This window comes from Stegostoma tigrinum, chromosome 2 (genome assembly GCF_030684315.1).
Source record: "Stegostoma tigrinum isolate sSteTig4 chromosome 2, sSteTig4.hap1, whole genome shotgun sequence".
Lineage (NCBI taxonomy): Eukaryota > Metazoa > Chordata > Chondrichthyes > Orectolobiformes > Stegostomatidae > Stegostoma > Stegostoma tigrinum.
Genome location: NC_081355.1, coordinates 1450313 through 1477008, shown reverse-complemented (window position 1 = coordinate 1477008; position 26696 = coordinate 1450313).

Here is a 26696-nt window from a genome sequence, read left to right as displayed (position 1 = left end):
TAGAGGGACATTGACCAAATACTGTCAAATAGGACGAGGTCAGATTGGGATTTATGGTTGGCATGGACGAGTCGGACCAAAGTGTCTGTTGGGATGCCTGGTCAGTGCAGATGAGTTGGGCTGAGGGGGTCTGTTTCTGTGCTGTATGGTTCTATGATTCTTGTGACTCTGAGCTGACTTCTGGGCACTGATTGTTGGCCTAGCCAGCAACAATTATATCCCATATTCCATGAACAATTTAAAGAAAAATACCAGGTGCACAAACCTGGTTGCTGTCAAAGGATGGCATCATAACCCTACAGAGCATACTCACAATGTCCGAAGCCTCCTGGTGTAGGGCAGCACTGCCCTGAAGTGTAACCTACTGGCAAAGTTCTCTGGGGTTCAAGAGATCAGGGAGATTCAGAAGAAGAGTCATCTGCCCCTCCATTCCAAAATCTCCTTGTCTATCAGCATAATATTTTTTAATTGCTTGGGTTCCATCGCTTTTTCAAATAATTGCCCAGCTCTCATTTGTAAAAGAACTTGTCTCATAGTCTACAGCTGCTGGACTGATTGATTCTGACACTTCAGTGGGCAGTCTGCTATCCAGATTGAAGAATCTATTTTTATCCCTGCTTAAAAACTCTAAAAAATTGAAACAATATTCAGTCAACCTTTCAACAGCACCAGTGAAGCGATCATTGAGTCACAGCTGCAATTGTATTAGATTTTGTCTGCGATTTGGAGTAACATGTGTCATATTTTTAACAGCCTAAATGTTAGATTGTAAATAATTCCAGACGACGAAGGTCAGTCAATTTATCTTAGTTCGTCCATAAAGGTTGATTCTACTGGTACCCTTTCTTTCTCTCTCTCGCACACACACACATCTCCTTGCCGTGCTGCCACCCCCCTCCCCCACACACACAACATTTGAAACATGCAGTGAGGGCGGGGTGTGAGGGATGTGTTGCGGGAAATACGGGAGACGCAGTCAAGGGCGTCCTCGATCACTGTGGGGGGAAAGTTGCGGTCCTTGAAGAACTTGGACATCTGGGATGTGCGGGAGTGGAATGCCTCATCGTGGGAGCAGATGCGGCGGAGGCGGAGGAATTGGGAATAGGGGTTGGAATTTTTGCAGGAGGGTGGGTGGGAGGAGGTGTATTCTAGGTAGCTGTGGGAGTCGGTGGGCTTGAAATGGACATCAGTTACAAGCTGGTTGCCTGAGATGGAGACTGAGAGGTCCAGGAAGGTGAGGGATGTGCTGGAGATGGCCCAGGTGAACTGAAGGTTGGGGTGGAAGGTGTTGGTGAAGTGGATGAACTGTTTGAGCTCCTCTTGGGAGCAAGAGGCGGCACCCCTTTCCCCCACAGTGGTCGAGAACGCCCTTGACCGCGCCTCCCGCATTTCCTGCAACACATCCCTCACACCCCGCCCCCGCCACAACCGCGCAAAGAGGTTCCCCCTCGTTCTCACACACCACCCTACCAACCTCTGGATACAACGCATCATCCTCCGACACTTCCGCCATCTACAATCCGACCCCACCACCCAAGGCATTTTTCCATCCCCACCCTTGTCTGCTTTCTGGAGAGACCACACTCTCCATGACTCCCTTGTTCGCTCCACACTGCCCTCCAAGCCCACCACACCCGGCACCTTCCCCTGCAACCGCAGGAAATGCTACACTTACCCCTACACCTCCTCCCTCACCCTTATCCCAGGCCCCAAGATGACTTTCCATATTAAGCAGAGGTTCACCTGCACATCTGCCAATGTGGTATACTGTATCCATTGTACCTGGTGTGGCTTCCTCTACATTGGGGAAACCAAGTGGAGGCTTGGGGACCGCTTTGCAGAACACCTCCGCTCGGTTCTCAATAAACAACTGCACCTCCCAGTCACGAACCATTTTAACTTCCCCTCCCATTCTTTAGATGACATGTCCATCCAGGGCCTCCTGCAGTGCCACAATGATGCCACCCAAAGGTTGCAGGAACAGCAACTCACATTCTGCTTGGGAACCCTGCAGCCCAATGGTATCAATGTGGACTTCACCAGCTTCAAAATCTCCCCTTCCCCCACCGCATCCCAAAACCAGCCCAACTCTTCCCCTCCACCCACTGCATCCCAAAACCAGCCCAGCCTGTCTCTGCCTCCCTAACCTGTTCTTCCTCTCATCCATCCTTTCCTCCCACCCCAAGCCGCACCTCCATTTCCTACCTACTAACCTCATCCCGCCTCCTTGACCTGTCTGTCTTCCCTGGACTGACCTATCCCCTCTCTACCTCCCCACCTATACTCTCCTCTCCACCTATCTTCTTTTTGCTCCATCTTTGGCCCGCCTCCCCCTCTCTCCATATTTGAAACATGCAATCACCTTGCATAATTCAAGTAGTATTCAGTGTGGAACGTTATTGCGCATCCTGATCATTCAACAGGTGAAGGAACATCACCTGACCTCAATCCTTCAGACTCCCACTTCAATTTGAAGCAACATCCTCCAGTTATATCCCCGTTGTTTCATTTGAAACAAGATCGGTGCTTACAGTACTGAGCTCTGAAGCACCTCACTCAGTGTTTGCCCAACTTTGACATTACCGTGTGAGTGTTCCATATGAAAATTGGAGAACACTTTGCAGAGTCACTGAATTGTTACGCTGCAGATGGAGGCTATTCTGCCCATTGTGCAGACACCGGCTCATCAAACGTGCTTTGTTTTTTCTATTCATTTTTGTGGAGTATGGGCATCACTGGCTGGTCAGCATTTCTTGCCCATCCCTAGTTGCCTCTTGAGAAGGTGGTGGTGAGCTGCCTTCTTGAACCACCGCAGTCATCCTGCTCTGGCTTGATGCACAATACTATTAGGGAGGGAATTACAAGATTTTGACCCAGCGACAGTGAAGGAGCGGCGATATATTTCCAAGTCAACAGGTGGGTGACTTGGAGGGGAACTTTCAGATGGTGGTGTTCCCATTTGTCTGCTGCTCTTGTCCTTCTAGATGGAAGTGGTCATGGGTTTGGAAGGTGCTGTCTGAGGATCTTTGGTAAATTTCTGCAGTGCATATTGTAGATAGTACACACTGGTGCTACTGAACGTTGATAGTGGAAGGAGTGAATGCTAGTGAATATGGTGCCAATCAAGTGGGCTGCTTTGTCCTGGATGGTTTCAAGCTTCTCAAGTGTTGTTGGGTCTGCACCCATCCAGGCAAGTGGGGAGTATTCCATTGCACTCCTGGCTTGTACCTTGTAGATGTGGGACAGGTTTTGAGATGAGTTACTTGCCACTGGAGTCCCATTTCTGGACCTACACTTGTAGACAATCTGTTAATGTGGCGAGTGCAGTTGCATTTATGGTCAATGGTATCCCCCACGATGTTGATAGTGGGGGATTCAGTGATGGTAACGCCATTGAATGTCAAGGGATGGTGGTTAGATTGTGTCGTATTGGTGATGGTCATAGCCTGGCATTTGTGTGGCACGAATGTCACTAACCACTTGTCAGCCCAAACTTAATATTGCCCAGATCTTGTTGCATGTGAACATGGACAACTTCAGTATCTGAGGAGTCACAAACCGTGCTGAACATTGTGCAATCACCCATGAGTATCCCCACTTCTGATCTTATGATGGAGGGAAGGTCATTGCTGAAGCAGCTGAAGATGGTTGTGCCTAGGACACTACCCTGAGGAACTCCTGCAGAGATGTCCTGCAGCTGAGACAATTGATCTCCCACAGCTATACTATCTTCCGATGTGCCAGGAATGACTCCAACCACCAGAGAGTTTGCCCCTTGATACTCATTGATTCCAGTTTTGCACCTTGATGGCGCACTCTGTCGAATGCAGCCTTGATATCAAGAGCTGTCACTCTCAACTTATCTCTGGAATTCAGCTCTTTTGTCCATGTTTAAACCAAGACTGTAATGAGTTCAGGAGCTGAGTGGCCCTGACAGAGCCGAAACTGGGCGTCACTGAACAGGTTAATAAAATGTGAGGCTGGACGAACACAGCAGGCCAAGCAGCATCTCAGGAGCACAAAAGCTGACGTTTCGGGCCTAGACCCTTCATCAGAGAGGGGGATGGGGGGAGCGAACTGGAATAAATAGGGAGAGAGGGGGAGGTGGACCGAAGATGGAGAGTAAAGAAGATAGGTGAAGAGAGTGTAGGTGGGGAGGTAGGGAGGGGATAGGTCAGTCCAGGGAAGACGGACAGGTCAAGGAGGTGGGATGAGGTTAGTAGGTAGCGGGGGGTGCGGCTTGGGGTGGGAGGAAGGGATGGGTGAGAGGAAGAACCGGTTAGGGAGGCAGAGACAGGTTGGACTGGTTTTGGGATGCAATGGGTGGGGGGGAAGAGCTGGGCTGGTTGTGTGGTGCAGTGGGGGGAGGGGACGAACTGGGCTGGTTGAGGGATGCAGTCGGGGAAGGGGAGATTTTGAAACTGGTGAAGTCCACATTGATACCATATGGCTGCAGGGTTCCCAGGCGGAATATGAGTTGCTGTTCCTGCAACCTTCGGGTGGCATCATTGTGGCAGTGCAGGAGGCCCATGATGGACATGTCATCAAGAGAATGGGAGGGGGAGTGGAAATGGTTTGCGACTGGGAGGTGCAGTTGTTTTTTGCGAACTGAGCGGAGGTGTTCTGCAAAGCGGTCCCCAAGCCTCCGCTTGGTTTCCCCAATGTAGAGGAAGCCGCACCGGGTCCCGCAGGCCCGACCAGTCCCCCTCCACCGACACTCTCATCCGCCTAGCTGAACTCGTCCTCACACTCAACAACTTCTCTTTTGACTCCTCCCACTTCCTACAGACTAAGGGGGTGGCCATGGGCACCCGCATGGGCCCCAGCTATGCCTGCCTCTTTGTAGGTTACGTGGAACAGTCCCTCTTCCGCACCTACACAGGCCCCAAACCCCACCTCTTCCTCCGGTACATTGATGACTGTATCGGCGCCGCCTCTTGCTCCCCAGAGGAGCTCGAACAGTTCATCCACTTCACCAACACCTTCCACCCCAACCTTCAGTTCACCTGGGCCATCTCCAGCACATCCCTCACCTTCCTGGACGTCTCAGTCTCCATCTCAGGCAACCAGCTTGTAACTGATGTCCATTTCAAGCCCACCGACTCCCACAGCTACCTAGAATACACCTCCTCCCACCCACCCTCCTGCAAAAATTCCATCCCCTATTCCCAATTCCTCCGCCTCCGCCGCATCTGCTCCCACGACAAGACATTCCACTCCCGCACATCCCAGATGTCCAAGTTCTTTAAGGACCGCAACTTTCCCCCCACGGTGATCGAGAACGCCCTTGACGGCGTCTCCCGCATTTCCCGCGACACATCCCTCACACCCCGCCCCCGCCACAACCGCCCCAAGAGGATCCCCCTCGTTCTCACACACCACCCTACCAACCTCCGGATACAACGCATTATCCTCCGACACTTCCGCCATTTACAATCCGACCCCACCACCCAAAACATTTTTCCATCCCCTCCCCTGTCTGCTTTCCGGAGAGACCACTCTCTCCGTGACTCCCTTGTTCGCTCCACACTGCCCTCCAACCCCACCACACCCGGCACCTTCCCCTGCAACCGCAGGAAATGCTACACTTGTCCCCACACCTCCTCCCTCACCCCCATCCCAGGCCCCAAGATGACATTCCACATCAAGCAGAGGTTCACCTGCACATCTGCCAATGTGGTATACTGCATCCACTGTACCCGCTGCGGCTTCCTCTACATTGGGGAAACCAAGCGGAGGCTTGGGGACCGCTTTGCAGAACACCTCCGCTCAGTTCGCAAAAAACAACTGCACCTCCCAGTCGCAAACCATTTCCACTCCCCCTCCCATTCTCTTGATGACATGTCCATCATGGGCCTCCTGCACTGCCACAATGATGCCTCCCGAAGGTTGCAGGAACAGCAACTCATATTCCGCCTGGGAACCCTGCAGCCATATGGTATCAATGTGGACTTCACCAGTTTCAAAATCTCCCCTTCCCCGACTGCATCCCTCAACCAGCCCAGTTCGTCCCCCCCCCCCACTGCACCACACAACCAGCCCAGCTCTTCCCCCCCACCCATTGCACCCCAAAACCAGTCCAACCTGTCTCTGCCTCCCTAACCGGTTCTTCCTCTCACCCATCCCTTCCTCCCACCCCAAGCCGCACCCCCCGCTACCTACTAACCTCATCCCACCTCCTTGACCTGTCCGTCTTCCCTGGACTGACCTATCCCCTCTCTACCTCCCCACCTACACTCTCTCCACCTATCTTCTTTACTCTCCATCTTCGGTCCGCCTCCCCCTCTCTCCCTATTTATTCCAATTCCCTCCCCCCATCCCCCTCTCTGATGAAGGGCCTAGGCCCGAAACGTCAGCTTTTGTGCTCCTGAGATTCTGCTTGGCCTGCAGTGTTCGTCCAGCCTCACATTTTATTATCTTGGAATCTCCAGCATCTGCAGTTCCCATCATCTCTGTCACTGAACAGGTTATTGCTGAGCAGGTGCTGCTTGATAGCTCTGTTACTGACACCTTCCATCAAATTTACTGATGATCAAGAGGAGGCTGATGGGGCGGTAATTGGCCGGTTTGGCCTGCTGTGTTCATTCAGCCCCATACTTTGTTATCTTGGATTTATCCTGCTTTTTGTGTACAGGACATACCTGTGCAACTCTCCACATTGTTGTGCAGATGCCAGTGTTGTGACTGTACTGGAACACCTTGGCTCGGGGAGCGACAAGTTCTGGAGCACAAGCCTTCAGTACTGTTGCCAGAATGTTGTCAGAGCTGGTAGCCTTTGCAGTATCCAATGCCTCCAACTGTTTCTTGATATCACATGGAATGAATCAAATTGGCTGAAGACTGGTATCTGTGATGCTGAGGACCACTAGAGGAGGCCGAGATGGATGATCCACTCGGCACTTCTGGCGGAAGATTGCTGTAAATGCTTCAGCCTTATCTTTTGCACTGATGTTCTGGGCTCTTCCATCATTGAGGGTGGGGATATTTGTGGAGACTGCTCCTCCAGTGATTTGGTTAATTGTCCACCACCATTCACCACTGGATGTTCCAGGACTGCTGCTGTTTGTGGCCCACAGCGCCTCATGGTTGCCCAGCCTCACGTTGCTCGATCAGTGTGAAGTCTGTACCATTTAGCACAGTGATAGTGCCACACACACAATGGAGGTTGTTCTCAACGTGAAGGCGGGACTTCGTCTCCACAAGGACTGTGCGATGGTCACTCTTACTGATACTGTCATAGACAGATGCAACTACAGCCAGCAGATTAGTGAGGATTAGGTCAAGTATATTTTCCCCTCTTGTTGGTTCCCTCACCACCTGTCGCAGACCCAGTCGAGCAGCTATATCATTTAGGACACGACCAGCTCGATCACTAATACTGCTGCCGAGCCACTCTTGGTGGTGGGCATTGAATTCCCCCACCCAGGGCACATTTTGTTCCCTTGCCATCCTCAGTGCTTCCACTAAGTGTTGTTCAACATGGAGGAGCATCGATTCATCAGCCGAGGGAGAACTGTATGTGGTAATCAACAGGAGGTTTCCTTGTCCATGTTTAACTTGAAGCCATGAGACTTCATGGGGTGCAGAGTCAATGTTGGGGACTCCGAGAGCAACATCCTCCTGACTGTAACCTATTGTACAACACCCTCTGCAGGAACCGTCCTGCTGGTGGGACAGGACATACCTAGGGATGGTGATGGTGGCAGCCGGACATTGTCTGTGGGTATGACTATGTCGGGCTGTTGCTTGACTAGCCTGTGAGACAGCTCTCCCAATTATGGCACTAAGCCCCAGATGTTAGCGAAAAGGACTTTGCATGGTTGACAAGGCTGTTTCTGACATTGTCTTTTCCGGTGCCTAGATCGATGCTCGGTGATCCGTCCAATTTCATTTCTTTGTGCCTTTGTAGCAATTGGTACAACCGAGTGGCTTGCTGGGCCATTTCAGAGGGCAGTTATGAGTCAACCACATTGCTGTGGGTCTAGGGTCATATGTAGGCTAGACCAGATTTCCTCCCCTCAAGGACATTAGTGAACCAGATGGTTTTTTTCTGACAATCAGCAACGATTTCATACTGATTAGTAGATTCTTAATTCCATTTTTTTTTTCGAATTGTAATTCTACCATCTTCCGTGATGCGCTTTGAACCCGGGTCCACAGAACATCAGCTGGGTTTCTGGTTTAATAATCTAGTGACAATACCACTCGGCCATTGCCTACCTAATTTTTGACATCGTTGCCTAACGTCAATCGCCTGCCTCTTCCCAATATCACTGTGCACCATTTCTATCCAAATAACCATCAAATACATTCTTGAATGCATCATTTAAATCTGCCTCCACCAAATTTCTGGGCAGTGCAATCCAGGCCTAAATTATTTTCTTTGTGAAAACATTTTTAATTGCATTACATTGGCATCTTTTGCAAATCACCTTAAACCTGTGCTCTTTCATTCCTGATCCTTTTAAGAGTGGGAACAGTTTCTCTCTACATACTCTATCAAGCCTTTCATGATTTTAAAAACCTCTCTCAGATCTCCTCTCAGTCTTCTTTTTTTCAAGGAGTACAGTCTGAGCTTCTTCAAAATGTATCCTCATCATTGAAGTTTCTCATTCCTGAAGCAACTATCACAAAAATCTTCTACACACTCATCAATGTTTTGCTATCTTCCTTAAGTGTGATGCCTAGGACTATGCACATAACTCCATGGCCAAGGATGTTACTGAACGGCCATAGAAGATTTTTAAGTCATACAGTGAATAACCAGTGGTCACAGTATATATCAGGACCAAGGGTGCAGGCAAGAAAAGGAATATAATTCTGCAGTCAGAATTCGGAGAGTTCGGTGAGAAATTGGCGAGCAGCATCACTAAATTAGTAAACTTTAAATTATTGCTCAGATACAACTTTTCATTTTTCCCTCACCACGACAGAAGCAGGAATATCAAGTTTGGTATGACTACAGCAATCTAATTTACGGGAGTAAAAGGCTGCTGGTTGTTGGCCATGTCAATTTTATTGGCTGACGTATTGCCATGGAGACAAGAATAGGTGATTCTTGGCTCCATCAGCTCCCAGGAAATTCTAAAAGGAAGCAAGACAAGGAGTTGAGCAGATTCTTTTTGCATACAGAGAATGAGTCTATGTGTCTCAATGTTTGTCACTTTAACAATTTCCAGTTACTCCCAGGACTACATACAGGGGGAAAAGGGAGATGGATGTTTGACTGGTCAGATGGTGCAGGAGGGAGGGCCTCAGAATCTAAGGATATTGGAACAAGCTGTATGGGAACTGGAATGTCTGTAGGCTGGTTACACTTAGATAATACAGGGACAGTGTCCTTATTGGTGATTCGCTTTTGCAATTGGTGATGGTTTCAATTAACGTGATCAGGCTGTAGGAATGAACAATCATGTCAGAGGGGAACAAAAAGTACACTGAACATTGAGAGACCATTTGTCTTAAAATGGGACATAATACAGTTTTAAGTGTTATGTTTGAGATAGGTCCAGACAGAAATTAATAAGGACTGATTTGGATTGCTGTCTATGTATGTGAATGCACAGAGCATGGTACCAAAGATTGGCAAGTGACAGGTACAGATTGTCACATGCAAATAAGATACTGTGGCTAATGCAGAGACCTTGTTCAAAGGGCAGGACTGATTATTAAATATCCATGGGTTCATTCAAGCTGTGAAATTCAAAATTGATTTTAAAAGCCTAGAATTAAAATCTGGTGTGAGCACCAAAAACTATCATTGATTGTTGGAAGAAGCCATCCTTACCTGGCCTGGCCTCCGTGTGACTCCAGACCCAGGGCAATATGGCCGACTCTTAATTGCCCCTGAAATGTTTCACCAAGCCACTCACTTCGAGGCCTATTATGGATGAGCAACAAATGTTGGTCTTCCCTGCAACACCCACATCTGTGTTAACTAAGGAAAATTTGGAACAGATTTCTTAAATGTTAATCATGTTTGACTGAATTGTTTGAGTTTTGTTTCTGGATAAGATAAGAAAGAGGATCAGTGACGTTAATGCTGTTGATGTGATGCAGGTGGACATCCAAAAGGCATTTGTTAAAGTGCCAAGTAACAGATTTGTGAGCAAAGATAAAACTCATGGAGTAAAAGGGACATTAGCAACAAGGATATAAAATCGACTGAGTGACAGGAAACTGCCAGCAGTGATGAAGTGTTGTGTTTTTTTTCAGAAAAATGGAAGGTTAATTGGTTAATATCCTCTAATTTCTCCAGCCTCTGTGTAGACCAACAAAGTCAATGCATGGCAGTAGCTGGAAAAACCAGAAGTGAATGCTTTATCATGCTATTTGGAATTTGCAGAGCCCTGGAGCAGTGCACAGCTTGGAGAGTTAATAGCAGTCTCCTCACGGAGAGTTTTAAGACCATTTCTCCTTCTCATGTATCTCAGGTACTTAGGCTTAGATGTACAGGGCATAATTTCAAAAATTGAACATGAACTAAGAACAAAAACAGAAGTTGTTGGAAAAGCTCAGCAGGTCTAAAAGCATTTGTGAAGAAAAAGTAAAAATCAGAGTAAACGTTGTAGGTCCAGTGACCCTTCCTCGGAATCAAAGCTTGAGGTAATGTGAACTATAAGGATGATAATGTAGAACAACTTGGAAAGATTTGGCAGAGTGGGCAGGTAAGTGCCAAATGATGTTTTATGCAAAACATGTAAAGTGTTAGTTTTTGATACAAAGAATGCTCCAGACAATACAAAACAATGGGAACAGTTTCAAAGGGTGTGAGAGCAGATGTGCCTGGGATTGTATGTGCATAAATCATTAAAAGTGGCAGCACAGGTTGAAAGTGAAGAACCAAATTTATCAAGACTGAGAGAGATAATGGGAACTGCAGATGCTGGAGAATCCAACATAGCAAAGTGTGGAGCTGGATGAACACAGCAGGCCAAGCAGCATCTCAGGAGCACAAAAGCTGATGTTTCGGGCCTAGACCCTTCATCAGAGAGAGGTATGGGGAGAGGGTTCTGGAATAAATAGGGATAGAGGGGGAGGCGGATCAAAGATGGATAGAGGAGAAGGTAGGTGGAGAGAAGACAGACAAGTTAAAGAGGTGGGGATGGAGCCCGTAGAGTGAGTGTAGGTGCGGAGATAGGGAGGGGATAGATCTGTCCGAGGGGGATGGGCAGGGCAAGGGGGCGGGATGAAGTGAGAAGGTAGGAAATGGGGGTGTGGCTTGAGGTAGGAGGAGGAGAGAGGTGGGAGGAAGAACAGGTTAGGGAGCCGAGGATGAGCTGGGCTGATTTTGGAATGCAATAGTGGGAGGGGAGATATTGAAGCGTGTGAAACCCACATTGATACCAATAGGCTGCAGGGTTCCCAAGCAGAATATGACTTGCTGTTCCTGCAACCTTTGGGTGGCATCATTGTTGCACTGCAGGAGGCCCAGGATGGACATGTTGTCCAAGGAATGGGAGGGGGAGTTGAAATGGTTCGCGACTGGGAGGTGCAGTTGTTTATTGTGAATCGACTGCAGGTTCTCTGCAAAGCGGCCCACAAGCCTCCACTTGGTTTCCCCAATGTAGAGGAAGCCACACTGGGTACAGCATATTCAATATACCACATTAGCAGATGTGCAGTTGAACATCTGCTTAATGTGGAAAGTCATCTTGGGACCTGGGATGGGGGTGAGGGAGGAGGTGTGGGGGCAAGTGTAGCACTTCCTGCGGTTGCAGAGGAAAGTGCCAGGTGTGGTGCGGTTGGAGGGGAGTGTGGAGCGGACAAGGGAGTCTCCGGGAGAGTGGTCCCTCCGGAAAGCAGATAAGGATGGTGATGGAAAAACATCTTTGGTGGTGGGGTCGGATTGCAGATGGCGGAAGTGTCAGAGGATGATGCGTTAGATCCGAAGGTTGGTGGGGTGGTACGTGAGGACGAGGGGCATTGTCTTGTGGCAGTTATTGCAGGGACGGGGTGTGATTGAGTATGTAAGCATTGAAGTTATGCTAAAAGTATGCAACATTGGACTGGGTGTATCTATCATATTGTGTCCAGTTCTGGCTGTCACAAAAAGCACAGTTGGAAAGATTTGCCAACATTAGCACCAGTGCAGAGAACCTATAATGCAATTGTTCCAGGGATATTTTAGGGATTTTGGGCCTGTTCTTCTCAGAGGACAAAGCCGAGATGAAATCTGATTGAAGTGGCCAAATTAAAAGAGGTCTGGTTAGAGAGGAGGGAATTATTCCTGTTGATGAATAGGCTAAGCCAGCACAGATTTAAGAGGATTGGTGAAAGAAGCAGTGGGAATATAAGGAGAAATCTATGTATTGAGCAAACAGGATCTGGAACATGTTGCCTGAGAGTGTGATGAAGGTAAGTCCAATGAAGACTTTCAAGGGCAACTGGATCATAAGTGAAGAGGAAAAGCGTGCTGGTCTACAATGAGAAGGCAAGGAAATGGAATTAGGTGAGTTGCATTCAATGGCATTTCTATTAATCTCGCTTCATTACGCTGCAGTTTCATATTCCCCACCTGCTGGGTAGAAATTAGACAGAGGAGCTTCCTGGCAGCTGTAAAGATTTCTACAGCAGAGGTCCTTTGGTGCTTTGGGTCTGCATTTATCAGCAACAAACACCTAAACATTCTAATCCCTTTTTAAGGCCATGAGGCTCAGATTGGTTACCAGGCAACTAGCTCTAGTTCATTCTTTGCTCGTCCTGGCCTCCATCTTGAATAACAGGCACCAGCATTAGTGATAATGGGAACTGCAGATGCTGAAGAATCCAAGATAACAAAGTGTGGGGCTGGATGAACACAGCAGGCCAAGCAGCATCCCAGAAGCACAAAAGCTGACGTTTTGGGCCTAGACCCTTCATCAGAGAGGGGGATGGGGAGAAGGTTATGGAGTAAATAGGGAGAGAGGGGGACGTGGACCGAAGATGGAGAGAAAAGAAGATAGGTGGAGAGGAGAGTATAGGTGGGGAGGTAGGGAGGGGATAGGTCAGTCCAGGGAAGACAGACAGGTCAAGGAGGTGCGATGAGGTAATAGGCAGGAAATGGAGGTGCGGCTTGAGGTGGGAGGAAGGGATGGGTGAGAGGAAGAACAGGTTAGGGAAGCGGAGACTGGCTGGGCTGGTTTAGTGATGCAGTGGGGGTAGGGAAGAACTGAGCTGGCTTTGGGATGCAGTGGGGGAAGGGGATATTTTGAAGCTTATGAAGTCCACATTGATACCATTGGGCTGCAGGGTTCCCAAGCGGAATATGAGTTGCTGTTCCTGCAACCTTCGGGTGACATCATTGTGGCACTGCAGGAGGCCCATGATGGACATGTCATCTAAAGAATGGGAGGGGGAGTGGAAATGGCTTGCGACTGGGAGGTGCAGTTGTTTGTTGCGAACTGAGCGGAGGTGTTCTGCAAAGCGGTCCCCAAGCCTCCGCTTGGTTTCCCCAATGTAGAGGAAGCCACAACGGGTACAGTGGATGCAGTATACCACTTTGGCAGATGTGCAGGTGAACTTCTGCTTAATATGGAAAGTCATCTTGGGGCCTGGGATAGGGGTGAGGGAGGAGGTGTGGGGGCAAGTGTAGCATTTCCTGCGGTTTCAGGGGAAGGTGCCGGGTGTGGTGGGGTTGGAGGGCAGTGTGGAGCGAACAAGGGAGTCACAGAGAGAGTGGTCTCTCCGGAAAGCAGACAAGGGTGGGGATGGAAAAATGCCTTGGGTGGTGGGGTCGGATTGTAGATGGCGGAAGTGTCGGAGGATGATGTGTTGTATCCGGAGGTTGGTGGCACCAGCAGCATTACTTGGCACACTCCGTGTGCCGTGGCCTTATGCACCCTCTTCCCTTCCCCTACCTCACATCTGCACGGACGTCTTCAATCTGCAATCAAAGCAAGGTGCTAGCTTCCCTCTGACCAACACGCCTGGGTCAAGTGATAGGAATGGTATTGAGCAGTGTGGGTTGCCAGCCTTTACCAGGTGGACAGCTGGTCTTTAAAGATGGCACTGGGACTCGGAATGCTGGAAGTGGTAGCCTGTAACCTTGGCCTGTGGCAAATGGGAGAATAAGATTAGTAAGGCACCATCAGAGATTGGTGTACATCTAACAAAGGCAGTTTGGGAAGATAGTGCTAGAAAGCTGACTACTGCTGGCAAAGAGAAACCCTCCATTCAACTCACCAAAATTGCCACTGACCACTTTCTGGGAAAATTCAGCTCTCACTGCAACCTTGCTTTCAGACTGTTCATTATCCATTTCCAACATTGGCCCTTGAACACTCTAACTGTAGCATTGCAGTTTAGTACAGGAACACGTTTCTGTTTTTTTAGTAATCAGCATTACCTGAGATATTGACCTGCTGTAATTCGAATTTGATTACACCTTCAACTCTAAAGCAGAATCCCCAAACACCGAGGCTTATTTCCAGGAGAAATGATTTGTCACTGTCCTGGGGTGTTTGATTCTGAAGACAGCCTTATAAATAGAAACTGTCATTCTACATCTACCTTTCTGCACCTTTGGGCGTTGCTACTGAGTCTTGCTCCTTAAGCCTTGAAAAAACAAAATTAGATTTTTGCAGAATATATTGGTGTGAAAGGAAATATTTACAAATGCTTTAGTTTCTAATTGACTAATTGTTAGCATCTTGAAAGATCTCTTTGAAAGAATCCATTTGCTATATTTGTCCACACACAATATTGTTTGGTTCTCTTTCTTCACCATTAGATACTACTTAAAGCGCGAAGAATTTCTCTGGTAACCTGTATCTTATCAATTATTTAAAGTGAAGCTTCATACATTTTTTCTCTTACCTGTAATAGTCTTGTCCCAAATGTTCTGGCACATGGATTCCTCTCTACAGTGAAATCTACATCAGAGAAAGATGCTACCTATTATTTCTGCCAAGTCTGAGAGCTTACAACAAGCTTACAACAAGCATCATGATAACTTTTACTGAGACAGCTCTCCTTCAGGTGGAGACATTTTTCTAATCCTCTCCATCTTCAGGATGGCAAGGGCTCAGAATGCAGTCAATGTGGGAAGTTTCAATGTCCATTCTAAGAGTGGCTTGGTAACAGCACAAACTGGTCAGTCCCTAAAGGGCATTGATACTAGACCAGACCTGCAGCAAGTGGTAATGGAACCAACAAAAGGGAAATACATCAGAGATAATGGGAACTGCAGATGCTGGAGAATTCCAAGATAATAAAATGTGACCCTTCATCAGATGAAGGGTCCAGGCCCGAAACGTCAGCTTTTGTGCTCCTGAGATGCTGCTTGGCCTGCTGTGTTCATCTAGCCTCACATTTTATTAAAAGGGAAATACATACTTGGCCTCATCCTTATCAACCTGCCAGCTGCAGATGCATCTGTCCAGAACAGTATTGTTAAGAGTGATCAACTCACAATACAGATAAAGGTCTCCATTTACTTTCAGCAGACCCCCCAGTGTGGTTTGTGGCACTATCACGGCACTAAATCCATCAGATTTTGAACAGATCTAGCAGTTTACTGCTGGACATTTATGAGGCACAGAGGGCCATCAACAGCAGCAGAATTGTGTTCCAGGACAATCTGTAACCTCATGGACCAACATGTCCCCCACTCAACCATTACAATGAAGATGAGAGATCAACCCTGGATCAATATAGGGTGCGGGAAGGAATGCCAGGAGCTGCACCAGGCATTCTTGAAGATGAGGTGTCAACCTAGTGAAGCCACCAAATAGGACTGCTTTTGTGTGACAAACAGCATAAACAGCAAGTGATAAAAAGACCTGGTTCACACCAACGACCTAAAATCCATAATCTTGCCTCATCCAGGGAGGAGGTGCCTCCACAAATGTATCCATCGTCAATGATGGGCGAACTCAGCTCATCAGTTCAAAAGCTAAAGTAGAAGTATTTGCAAAATTCTGCAGCTAGGAGTGCCAAGTGGGCGACTCATCTTGATTTCCTCTGAAGGTCCATAGCATCAGAAATGACAGTCTTCAGCTAATTTGCTTCGCTGCAAGTGATGTCAATAAATGCCCAGAGGCACTGGATGCTGCAAAGCCTATGGGACCTGACAACATTCCAGTAATTGTTCTGAAGACTTGTGCTCCAGAACTAGTTGCACATGTAGCCATACTGTTTGAGCACAGCAACAATACTGGTATCAACTGAAGAATGTGGAAAGTTACTCAGGTATGACCATTACACAAAGCAAGGCAATTAGAAACTCTTCCATCTACTCTCAATCATCAATGAAGTAGAGGAAGGTGCCTTCAGTAATGCCATCAAGCAGCACTTAATGTAGAAGAGCCATTCCCCTCCTGACCTCATTACAGTCTTGCTTCAATCATGTACAAAAGAGCTGAATTCCGGAAGTGACGTGACAGTGATCTCCCTTAGCATCAAGGCTGCATTTGCAAAGTGTGGAATCCAGGACACCGAGCAAAACTGGGATACAGTGGGAAAACAAATCTCCATAAGCTCAAGTCAAACCTTGCACAAAGGAAGATTGTCGTGATTGCTGGAGATTGGTCATCTCAACTCCAGGACATCTCTGCAGAAGTTCCTCAGAGTAATCTCTTAGATCCAACCATCATCATTTACCTCTCAAATGCCAGGAATTCACCATATCTAACAGCACAGAATCCAACCATTGCCCTATAACCTTCAATAGCAATACCATTACTCAATCCTTTTACTACCAACATCCTGGGCAGGGTGGGGGTGTCAGCTCTATTGAAAAGAAACTAAAGTGGACCAACCATATAAATATATTTTAAGAGCAGGTCAGAGGCTAGGAATATGGCAGTGAGTAACTCAAATCTTGACTCCCCAAAGCCTGTCCGCCATTTCCAAGGCAAAAGCTAGGTGTGCAATGGAACATACCCACTTGCCTGGATGGATGCAGCTCCAACAACACTCAAGAAGCTTGACACTATCTCAGACAAAGAGTCTCAGTTAATCGACACCTTATTCATAAACACCCATTCCCTCCATCACCACTACAGCAGTGCACACTAACTACCAGATGCCCTACAGAAATTATCTAAGCCTCCTTAAGCAGCAGCTTCCAAACCTGGGACTACAAACATCTGGAAGCACAGTAATAGCATTTGCATGGAAAACAACTACTTGCATGTTCCCCTCCATGTCATCATCAAAACTTGGAAATATATCACCTTCCTTCAGTTTCAATGAATCAAAATCCTGGAACTCCCTCCCAAACAGCAGATTTATCTGCCTACTGCAAATGGACTGCAGCATTTTAAGAAGGTAACTCACTGATACCTTCTCAAGGGCAACTAAGGATGAGCAATAAATGCTGGCCAAGTCAGCTATACCCTTAACACGTGAATAGATTTAAAAAAATCTTGCTTCTATATATGCTATCCAAATGCTTCATGATCCTAAATCCCCAAAAAGATCATTTCAAAACTGAGGTATAAGGTAGAATAAACTCCAACAAGCATCATTTTTTATGAGCAAACAAACCATGCATTATCTGTGCGATTATCAGAACCAGCTTCCAGGAGTACTGCTCCAACCTGATTCTCAGCACCTATTGTGTGATCACCCAGCTGAACTCCTGCTGGCTTCTGTTTGACACTTTATTATTCATCATCCAGTCCATGATTTAAGGTAGCAACTGACCATAGAATCTCCCTTTAATTTTCATTGCCTCATGTTAGTGTTAGTTCATGTCATTTGTACCTGTGAGATGGTTGAGTTTTAGTTTTAGTTCTTAGAACCAGTCACTGGCCATCTGTAAAAAGGTTTGTGCTTGATGGCTTTAGATGGATTTTTTTCCTAATTACAATGGTGACACTGTCAGTGATGTGATGTAAGGTGTGCAAACTACATATGTTTTAGCATTATTTGCTAGAATTTGTATTTTGAAATAATGACACGTCGGCTTTGGTCACTGAGTATATATAGGGATAATGATTAATTTGTAAATATTTCAGGAGCTATGTTTCTTTTTAATGCAGAGGAAATTCCTAGAGTGCTGATGGGAATTTATTTGTGTTGGGAGTGTTTTGATTAGCCAGATTAAACACTGAAAGACATTTTCTGCAAAGGGTCTAGGTCCGAAATGTCAGCTTTCCTGCTCCTCTGATGCTGCTTGTCCTGCTGTGCTCATCCAGCTCTACACCTTCTAATCACTGAAGGACATTAGCTAGCTTTGAGTTCATAGGATCTGGAATCAATGTATTTGTATTTGCTTCGAAGAAACACCCATAACTTTGGAGTCTTTTGGTTTCAGTTTGTAGATGTCAGGTTGAAGTTGCATGAATAAAATACTTTCCTTTAGAAGAAGGAGTTAGTTCAGGGAAATAGTTTTCCTCAGTCATAAGGGTTTTAGTTTGGAAATTGCAGGCCCGAAGTGATTGATTTGAGCTCTGAAGATGTATTCAAAGCAGAGAAATTATAAGCTCAAGAAAGAGGCTATTAAACTTTCCAGACCAGAAATTGAATGTAGTTAAGTCAAACCCATCGTCATATTTGAGAAAGTAATTCCCTGTGGTGTTTCTGTACTGTAAAGGAATGGTGTTGGATAGACGGAATACGATAGTTTGACTGTAATGTGAAATCTTCCAAATTGTGTTACATGTAAGTAATCAGGATTACTCTATTTTTATCTTCAATTATTTTGCACAATAAATTTATGTTTTATTGCTAATTCCAGATCCTTAGGCAGTGATAAAACGAGCACCTTGAATATCCATTCCCACATTTGAGTAACCTTTTACAAGGTTGAAATTGATTGCATAGGTCCCCTACCTAAAATAAAAAGTGGGAATCGGTATTTGCTGACCATAATGCATGTGTCTACGAGCTTTCCAAATGCTGGAGCACCCAAATCATTGTTCCATCATAGATTTTGTCACAAGTACTTTGGTAAGATCCTGCTTTATTTTCATAAAATATGCTTTCTCCAATCCAAAGCTGCTTTTTCCTGGGTGTTTCATTTTTCCCTGTTCCATACCAAATTTAAAGTGTATCGTGTTGTTGTCATCTTCACGAAAACACTTCCTCTCTGTCACCCCGAGCACCTGTCTGGCTTCATTCCCCAGAATTCAGTGCAACATTGCATGATCCTTTGTTGGATCTTCAGTACGTTGATGTAAAAGCTCCCTTGTGCACATTTCAGGAAATCTGCTCCTTCTAAACTTTTTACATCATGACTATCCCTATTAACATTGGGGAAGTAGAAATCCCCGAATATAATTATTCGGTTATTTTAAGCACCTCTGAATTGTCCACGTGTAGCTCCTTTATCACTTGCTCACTATGGGAGTCTGTAATGCACTCCCAACAATGTGAGTGCACTCATTTTATTCTTAAACCCTAGCCCCAAAGCCTCATTTGAAGTTCCTTCCACGATACTGTCCCTTCTCCCTGCGGTAGCTGACCTCTTCATGAATAAGCAATACCACGTCCATTTTTACACTCTCCTCTGCCCTGCCTACGATCCTATGCCGTAATGTTGAGCTGCCAATCCTGCCCCTTCCACAACCACGAGTCTGTGATTGTGACAACATTACATTCCATATGTCAATCCACAGCCTTAACTCACCTGCCTCAGCTACTATTCTGTTAGCATTAACATAGAGGACGTCCAGCCTCACCTCACCCTCCTGAAACTAAACATGGCTGAACTGTCTCTGCTTTAGTTCCTTTAGTAAAGTATACAGTTTCCCAACTGTGCTAACGCTTTGTGTCCCCTTCCCTGCCAATTTAGATTAAACAAGCTTTTCATCAAGGTTTTGTACATAACAGTTCTTATGTGGAGCAGTGTCAAATTTTGATTGGTAAGCACTTGCTGTAAAGCATCATGAGATGTTTCACCATGGTAAAGCATTCTGACAAAGAACGGTTGGATTTCTTTGGTATGAAACTATCAATTGGAAGAAATAAAACAGGTAAATGCACAATATTGCACATCTTGTTTTCTGTGTTTACTTGCACTTTCTGCCAAGATATGAATACAACCTATTAGAATCAATTGCATCTTCTCGTATTCAATGTAAATTTTGAACTGGCATTAAAAATACAAACACCATATACTGGCATTAAAGTGCTATTGCAGAGCTCACTGTGAGGCAACAGTAAACTTTCTGTAATGCTGAAGCAAAGCAATATTCCATAGTAGTAAAGAAAAGCCTCAATTTCAAATTAGATACATTTCTAGGGTTTCATTTCTTTATTATTAATGAAAATGTCACCAAATCAATGAGCAATGGGAACTTCTGAGAGAGAATGAGGCAAAATAGTTCATAACCATTCCATTTTTAGTAGTTTTGTGGAGTCCGTGAACAAGTAATGGAACCACAACATCTAATAGGTTGTGCTTGATAGCTAATGGAGTGGCAGTGAAGTTGGGTTGGCCAGGTCTGAATAGAGATGCCAGATGGCACTCCTGTGTATCTTGTTCAGAACAGAGATGGGGAGGTTAGCTGGCCAAATGATGGGGGAAAATAAAACACGAAAGCATAGCAGGAATCCACAATGATTGTTGTTCACACTGGGCACCATAGAATGCAGGTTAGCTACATAACAGGCCCTGCAATCACCTTATCCTTGTGCACTTAGCTCACTGTAGTTATTACCAACTAGATTTGCCAAGATGTGGAGGTAATTGTAGAAACATAAATTGTGCGTTTTCTATCCAGCTTTCAAGCCTCCTCAAAACCAAACTTATTTTCTTCCTTTGTTTTGATGATTATTTTTGCCTGCCTCACAATTTCTCCTGCCCTTGGGACATTTTCAAGATTAGTTGAAAATCTGACTTGATAAGATCTTCTAACAAAACAACAGATGCACCCAAGCACTCAGCCAAGGTTCCAATGTAAGGGGAAGATAGTTGTGGAAGGAATTCTGATTCATTGAGGAATGGATGCATCATTTCAGTTTATAATGAGAGAGTGCTACAGCTGCCCATTGATATTTCAACCTTTTTGCTAATATTATCCAATTATCTCTCACCTTTTGCCCCAGCCTTGTCCATTTCCTTTCCCACTCAAGTGTTTATTCAATTGCTTTTCAAAAGTTATCACTCAATTAATTAAAATTCATTGAAAGAATCTGCTTCTGTTGGCCTTTTAGTCAGCGTGCTCCAGGTCATAATTTTCTGGTAAAAATACATTTCCTCCTATTGCATTTGATTCATTTGCAAATCACTTTAGATCCACGTCTTCGCAGGCGTCTGTAGTTGGTGTCAGAAATCGGTTGGGGGATTCTGCTGATAAAATCGGCAGGGATGCATTTCTCTTGTCAGGAAATCATTGTTGCAACAATTGTTCCTTGGTTATTTATTTCATTAATATTGATGTGAAATGACACCATGGCCCGTGATGTTTTTGATTACGTGATAGGTTGCCATTCACAACCTCTGTGTGTATATACGTGTAGCTACATTGGCTAGAAATTCTGAATTCATACACCTCCCATGGAGTTTGGACAGATAATTAGATGTTTGGGGCATTCATGTCAGTAAATTTTCTGTTCATCATTCACAGACCCGATGGATGGTACTGAGCTCTGTGGCTGACATCCAGGAATTTGGGTGTTGATATTCCAAAGCCAGCAATGAAAACTTGTTGCATTTACTTTTCCTTTTTTGGTAGTTTCAGATCTTAAGTACACTGAAAAAAAGACTCATTTCACAGAAGCTCTTCTGTTTTGCAGTCATCAAGACCATTTGCAAGAATGCTCATAAAGGGAAACCAACTTTGTACTGCATGGAAAAGAATGCTGATTAATTGGGGAATGGCCTCTGGTACAAGCATTGCCACGAAGAATGCTACAGGTGATGGCGATTGACTGTTAACTGCCAGACTTTGATCAACATTTGTTGTGATTCTTTTTCATCAAAATCTGTTTGATAATGGAAAGAGGGGTATGACCCCAATGTGAAATAAGTCATCTAATTATGTGTCACATGACATACCAGAACGATTGATTGGTAAAGACATTGACATCTCACTTTCTGGCCATGACTAGCTTTGTCTTGCTATAGATTTTAGATTCCTCCCGCACTTAGTCAGTTTACTTGTTCATTAGCTTCCTAATTTGAGATGCCTCCATTCTCTGCTGAGTGATGATTACCTGAAAACTGCAGTTTGAGTGAAAAAACCTTTGGCTGATTCAGGACTAAATACGCTTCACTGGCTACTTGCAATTGAAAGCATTTGAACACAACGTTGTAGGTTTTGCGTTTTAGAAAAGATTCACCAAGGGCTGCTATCTCAATAATGAAAGAGAAAAATACAAGGCTGATGAAGAATTAAGGAGCCACGTTAACTTTGCATATTTGACAGTCAGGGGATTGATTATTTTATGGGAATCATAGAACATTATGGTTTGAAGAAATAGGAACAGTTGATGTGCCTTCCATCAGCCAGACTGACAAGTACCATATGCAGCTGACAGTCAAACAATATGCTCTAGTCAAAGAAGGTGCCAATGGGAAGAAATCTGAACGTTGTTTTTCTTCACTGAATAAATCTGTTAAATCTCAGAATTGATTCATCACCTAACACTTAGGCAAAACTTGATTGGTCAAAAAGCTGGCAGACTGAGCACAATATGAGGAAACGTGGCATCATCCACCTTGGGAGGAAGAATTAAAATGCAGAACAGCTCTGTGGTTATGGAGTTAGCCATCCTTCAACAAGAATCATTGCAAATGAACATGCACGTACTGAATGTTCAAAACTATTTTGCTGAGAATGCTTTGCTGTTAAGAACTAGAACATAATGAATTTGAATGACAAAGTGCCTTTGTTACTGTAAATAAAATTTCAAAAGTTGAGATACACTCCCCCACCATGACCCATTTGGAATTGAATATATTGAAGAAGATTCCAAATTTGACATGCAGGTTTTGCTCAGCCAAAGGCAGTCAGAATTCTTCGAATGTTATAGGAACTGTATGTGGTTCCTAAAGGGTTAACACCTTGGAAATACATAAGCACCACCTACTATGATGATGTTGTATGGACTTGTGAGAAAAACAGATTGGGGTCTCAAAGGAGTGAGACAACGTCTTGTCCTCCTCTTAGTCCCTCCCAAGTCTATTTTATCAATAAACCTGCAACTGCTGCGAGCATGAAATAAGCTTTCTGTTCTTAATGACAAAAGATCCTTCTAGTTAGACTAAGAATGGTCTTTGTCGCACACACCAGACCAATCAGGTCTTGTAGTTCGCTTCACTGTGTGGATGCTGGCAGCAATCTTCCGGATGGTAGTTTGTACTGTGCACTGAGCTAGCACACCCAGTCAGTACAGGCCTCAGTGCTAGTAAGGGGCTGCCCCAGTTATAGCTTAGGAAAGAAAGTAAAGTAATTTAGAGTAAACATGAATGAAGGTGAATCAAAAATTGCTTGTGTTTTTTTGGATTCAATAGTCGTTTAGAATTCTGGAGCTCTGTTGAGGAAGATATTTTTCTTCCAAACTTGTTTTCCAATGAACATGAATGGAAAAGTAGGCAATGGAGTTACAAACATAGCCTGGCATTTCCAGTCCATGAGCATAATTGCAGGTTTGCCATTCACAACATTCCACAACACCTTCCAAATATCTGCTGCACAGCCCCTAGTGAAGACAAGAAACTACATCTGTAGATAACAATCTTGATTCTGAGTGAGAGAATTGTGAGTTCAAGTCCTAATGTTGTGAATTATGTGCAAACCTCTAAACTGATGTGTCAGTGCCATACTGAAGAGCAGGCCATTTTTTCCTGGTATCCAAGTCAACATTCGTCTCTCAATCACTGAACAGTCTGATCATCAAATCATTATCACACTGTTATTTCTTGAAGAGTACTTTGCACAAATTGATGCTGCATTTCCTACATTCGAATAATGAATACACATTACATGTACCACCCTGGCTGAAAAAGCTGCGACGATCTGTGGTTGTGACAAGTACAATGGGAATTTGTTTTCTTTTCTTCAGCTGATCTTTATCTTTTCTACTTTCACTTGTACCATCCAGGACCCTTCAAGATTCTGAATGGACTCTCACTCTTGTCTTTCTTCTTTTGTGAATGTAACTGTAGACTCCAAGACAGACACTTCAGTGTGAAAGTGATGTAGCTTTTCATTCTGACACACAGGCTGGCCACCACTGTCATTATTGTCACACCTGCATAAAAACAGCACTTCTATTATTCCTGAGAACATTTTGAAACGGGCTTCCTATTACAACAGCCTAAACCCCTGATCATTTCTTTATGAAATTCCGAATCTCACTTTAGGAATTAAATACTTCCAGAAATTAAGCCCTTCAAATTGCTGTCAACTGTTCAAATCTCTTGCTGTTCTTGTTCTTCACTTACAAACGCTCATCACACACTCGGTCCTGACATTTTGACATTTCGGCTTTTCTGCTCCTTCCTCATCCCTGCACTGACTGTTGTGAAAATAGCTCCTATAACAACCTGCCATTCATTTACCTCCTGCTTCAATATTTTGTGGCTAATCTCCTGTCTACACAACAATCGCTTATCTAATATGAATTCAGTATTATCATCAGATTCGCCAAATCCTGTGATATTATTTGACAGTCCTTTCAAGGCTGCGAGCAACCTCAATTGATGGATCTGCTTGTGAATGATAGAAAGTATCTCCAACTGTCTTTATTTTCCAAATACTTTAACTGACCTGTCGCTAACCACTACATCGATTACCTTACCCAAACCATTATGTTCCACCTTTGGAACACCATTGAATTGCATTATCCCCTTCCAATGGATATCCTCCAATCACTACCTGATTTTATTTCTCTTCAAAATGCTCCTGACAGATTTTATCTTGTCACCTATATCCTCATTTTCAAGAACCTTGTGAAAGCCCTGACACTAACTTTAACCACAGCACACACACCACCAGAACCTTCTATCGCTTGCTTGTGCTCCATCTCCATCTTTGTATCTCAGCGAGTTCTCTGAGATATATTACTGCAGGAATGCATTGGGCATATTTGATGCTGGAGACTTGAAATTAAATAGAAACATCCAAGTGCTATTTCAGGTACACTAGAAGTTATCAGACAGTGATGTTGTCATCATTTCTATCTATTCTTGCCAGCAGTCTGTATCCTAACTTTGAATGGAAGTGCATAGTGCTCCAAAGCAGAGTGTCATCCAACAGCCAACAAGTTCACTCGTGAATTAACCCTTTTTTCTGTTCATTTAACATAGAAACAATGAAAATAGGAGTATTGTTCAGTCTTTCAGCCCTTTGTGCCTGCTCCAACATTCAATATCTAACTGTTCCCACCTTCTCTCCAATAATGTTTCATCCGCTTACCCCTAAGAACTATATCTAACTCTTGTTTGATTCAATGTTTCGGCCTCAAACACTTTACGTGGCAAATAATTCTCCAGGCTCATCACTCTCTGGGTGAAGAAATTTATCCTTATTTTAGTCTTACTCAGAAAAAGGGAACCATTTGAGTTCCAATCCAGTACAAAAATAAATAGACAATTGGCGCTGGAGTAGGCCATTCGGCCCTTTGAGCCAGCACCGCCATTCATTATGATCATGGCTGATCATCCACAATCAGTATCCTGTTTCTGCCTTATCCCTATAACCCTTGATTCCACTATCTTCAAAAGCTCTATCCATCTCTTTGTTGAAAGTATCCAGAGAGTTGGCCTCCACTGCCTTCTGAGGCAGAGCATTCCATATACCCACCACTCTCTGGGTGAAGAGGTTTCTCCTCAACTCTGTTCTAAATGGCCTACCCCTTATTTTTAAACTGTATCCTCTGGTTCTGGACTCACCCATCTGCAGAAACATGCTTCCTGCCTCCACAGTGTCCAATCCCTTAATAATTTTATACGTCTCAATCAGATCCCCTCTCATCCTTCTAAACTCAAGTGTATACAAGCCCAGTCGCTCCAATTGTTCAACATGTGATAGTCCCGCCATTCCGGGAATTGACCTCGTGAACCTATGCTGCACTCCCACAATAGCAAGAATGTCCTTCCTCGAATTGGGAGACTAAAACTGCACACAATACTCCAGGTGCGGTCTCACCAGGGCCCTGTACAGCTGCAGAAGGACCTCTTTGCTCCGATACTCAATTCCTCTTGTTATGAAGGCCAGCATGTTATCAACTTTCTTCACTGCCTGCTTTACCTGCATGCTTGCTTTCATTGACTGATGTACAAAAACACCCAGATCTCGTTGCACTTCCCCTTTACCTAACTTGACTCCATTGAGATAGTAATCTGCCTTCCTGTTCTTGCCAGCAAAGTGTATAACCACACATTTATCCACATTAAACTGCATCTGCCATGCATCTGTCCACTCACCTAGCCTGTCCAAGTCACCCTGTATTCTCATAACATCCTCCTCACATTTCACACTGCCACCTAGCTTTGTGTCATCCGCAAATTTGCTAATATTACTTTTAATGCCTTTGTCTATATCATTAATATATATCATAAACGCTGCGGTCCCAGCACCGAACCTTGTGGAACCCCACTGGTCACTGCCTGCCATTCCGAAAGGGACCTGTTTATCACTACTCTTTGCTTCCTGTCAGCCAGCCAATTTTGCCCCCAATACCATGTGCCCGAATTTTGTTCACCAATCTCCTATGCGGGACTTTAGCAAAGGCTTGCTGAAAGTCCAGGTACACTATATCTGCTGGTTCTCCCTTATCCATCTTCATAGACACATCATCAAAAAATTCCAGAAGATTAG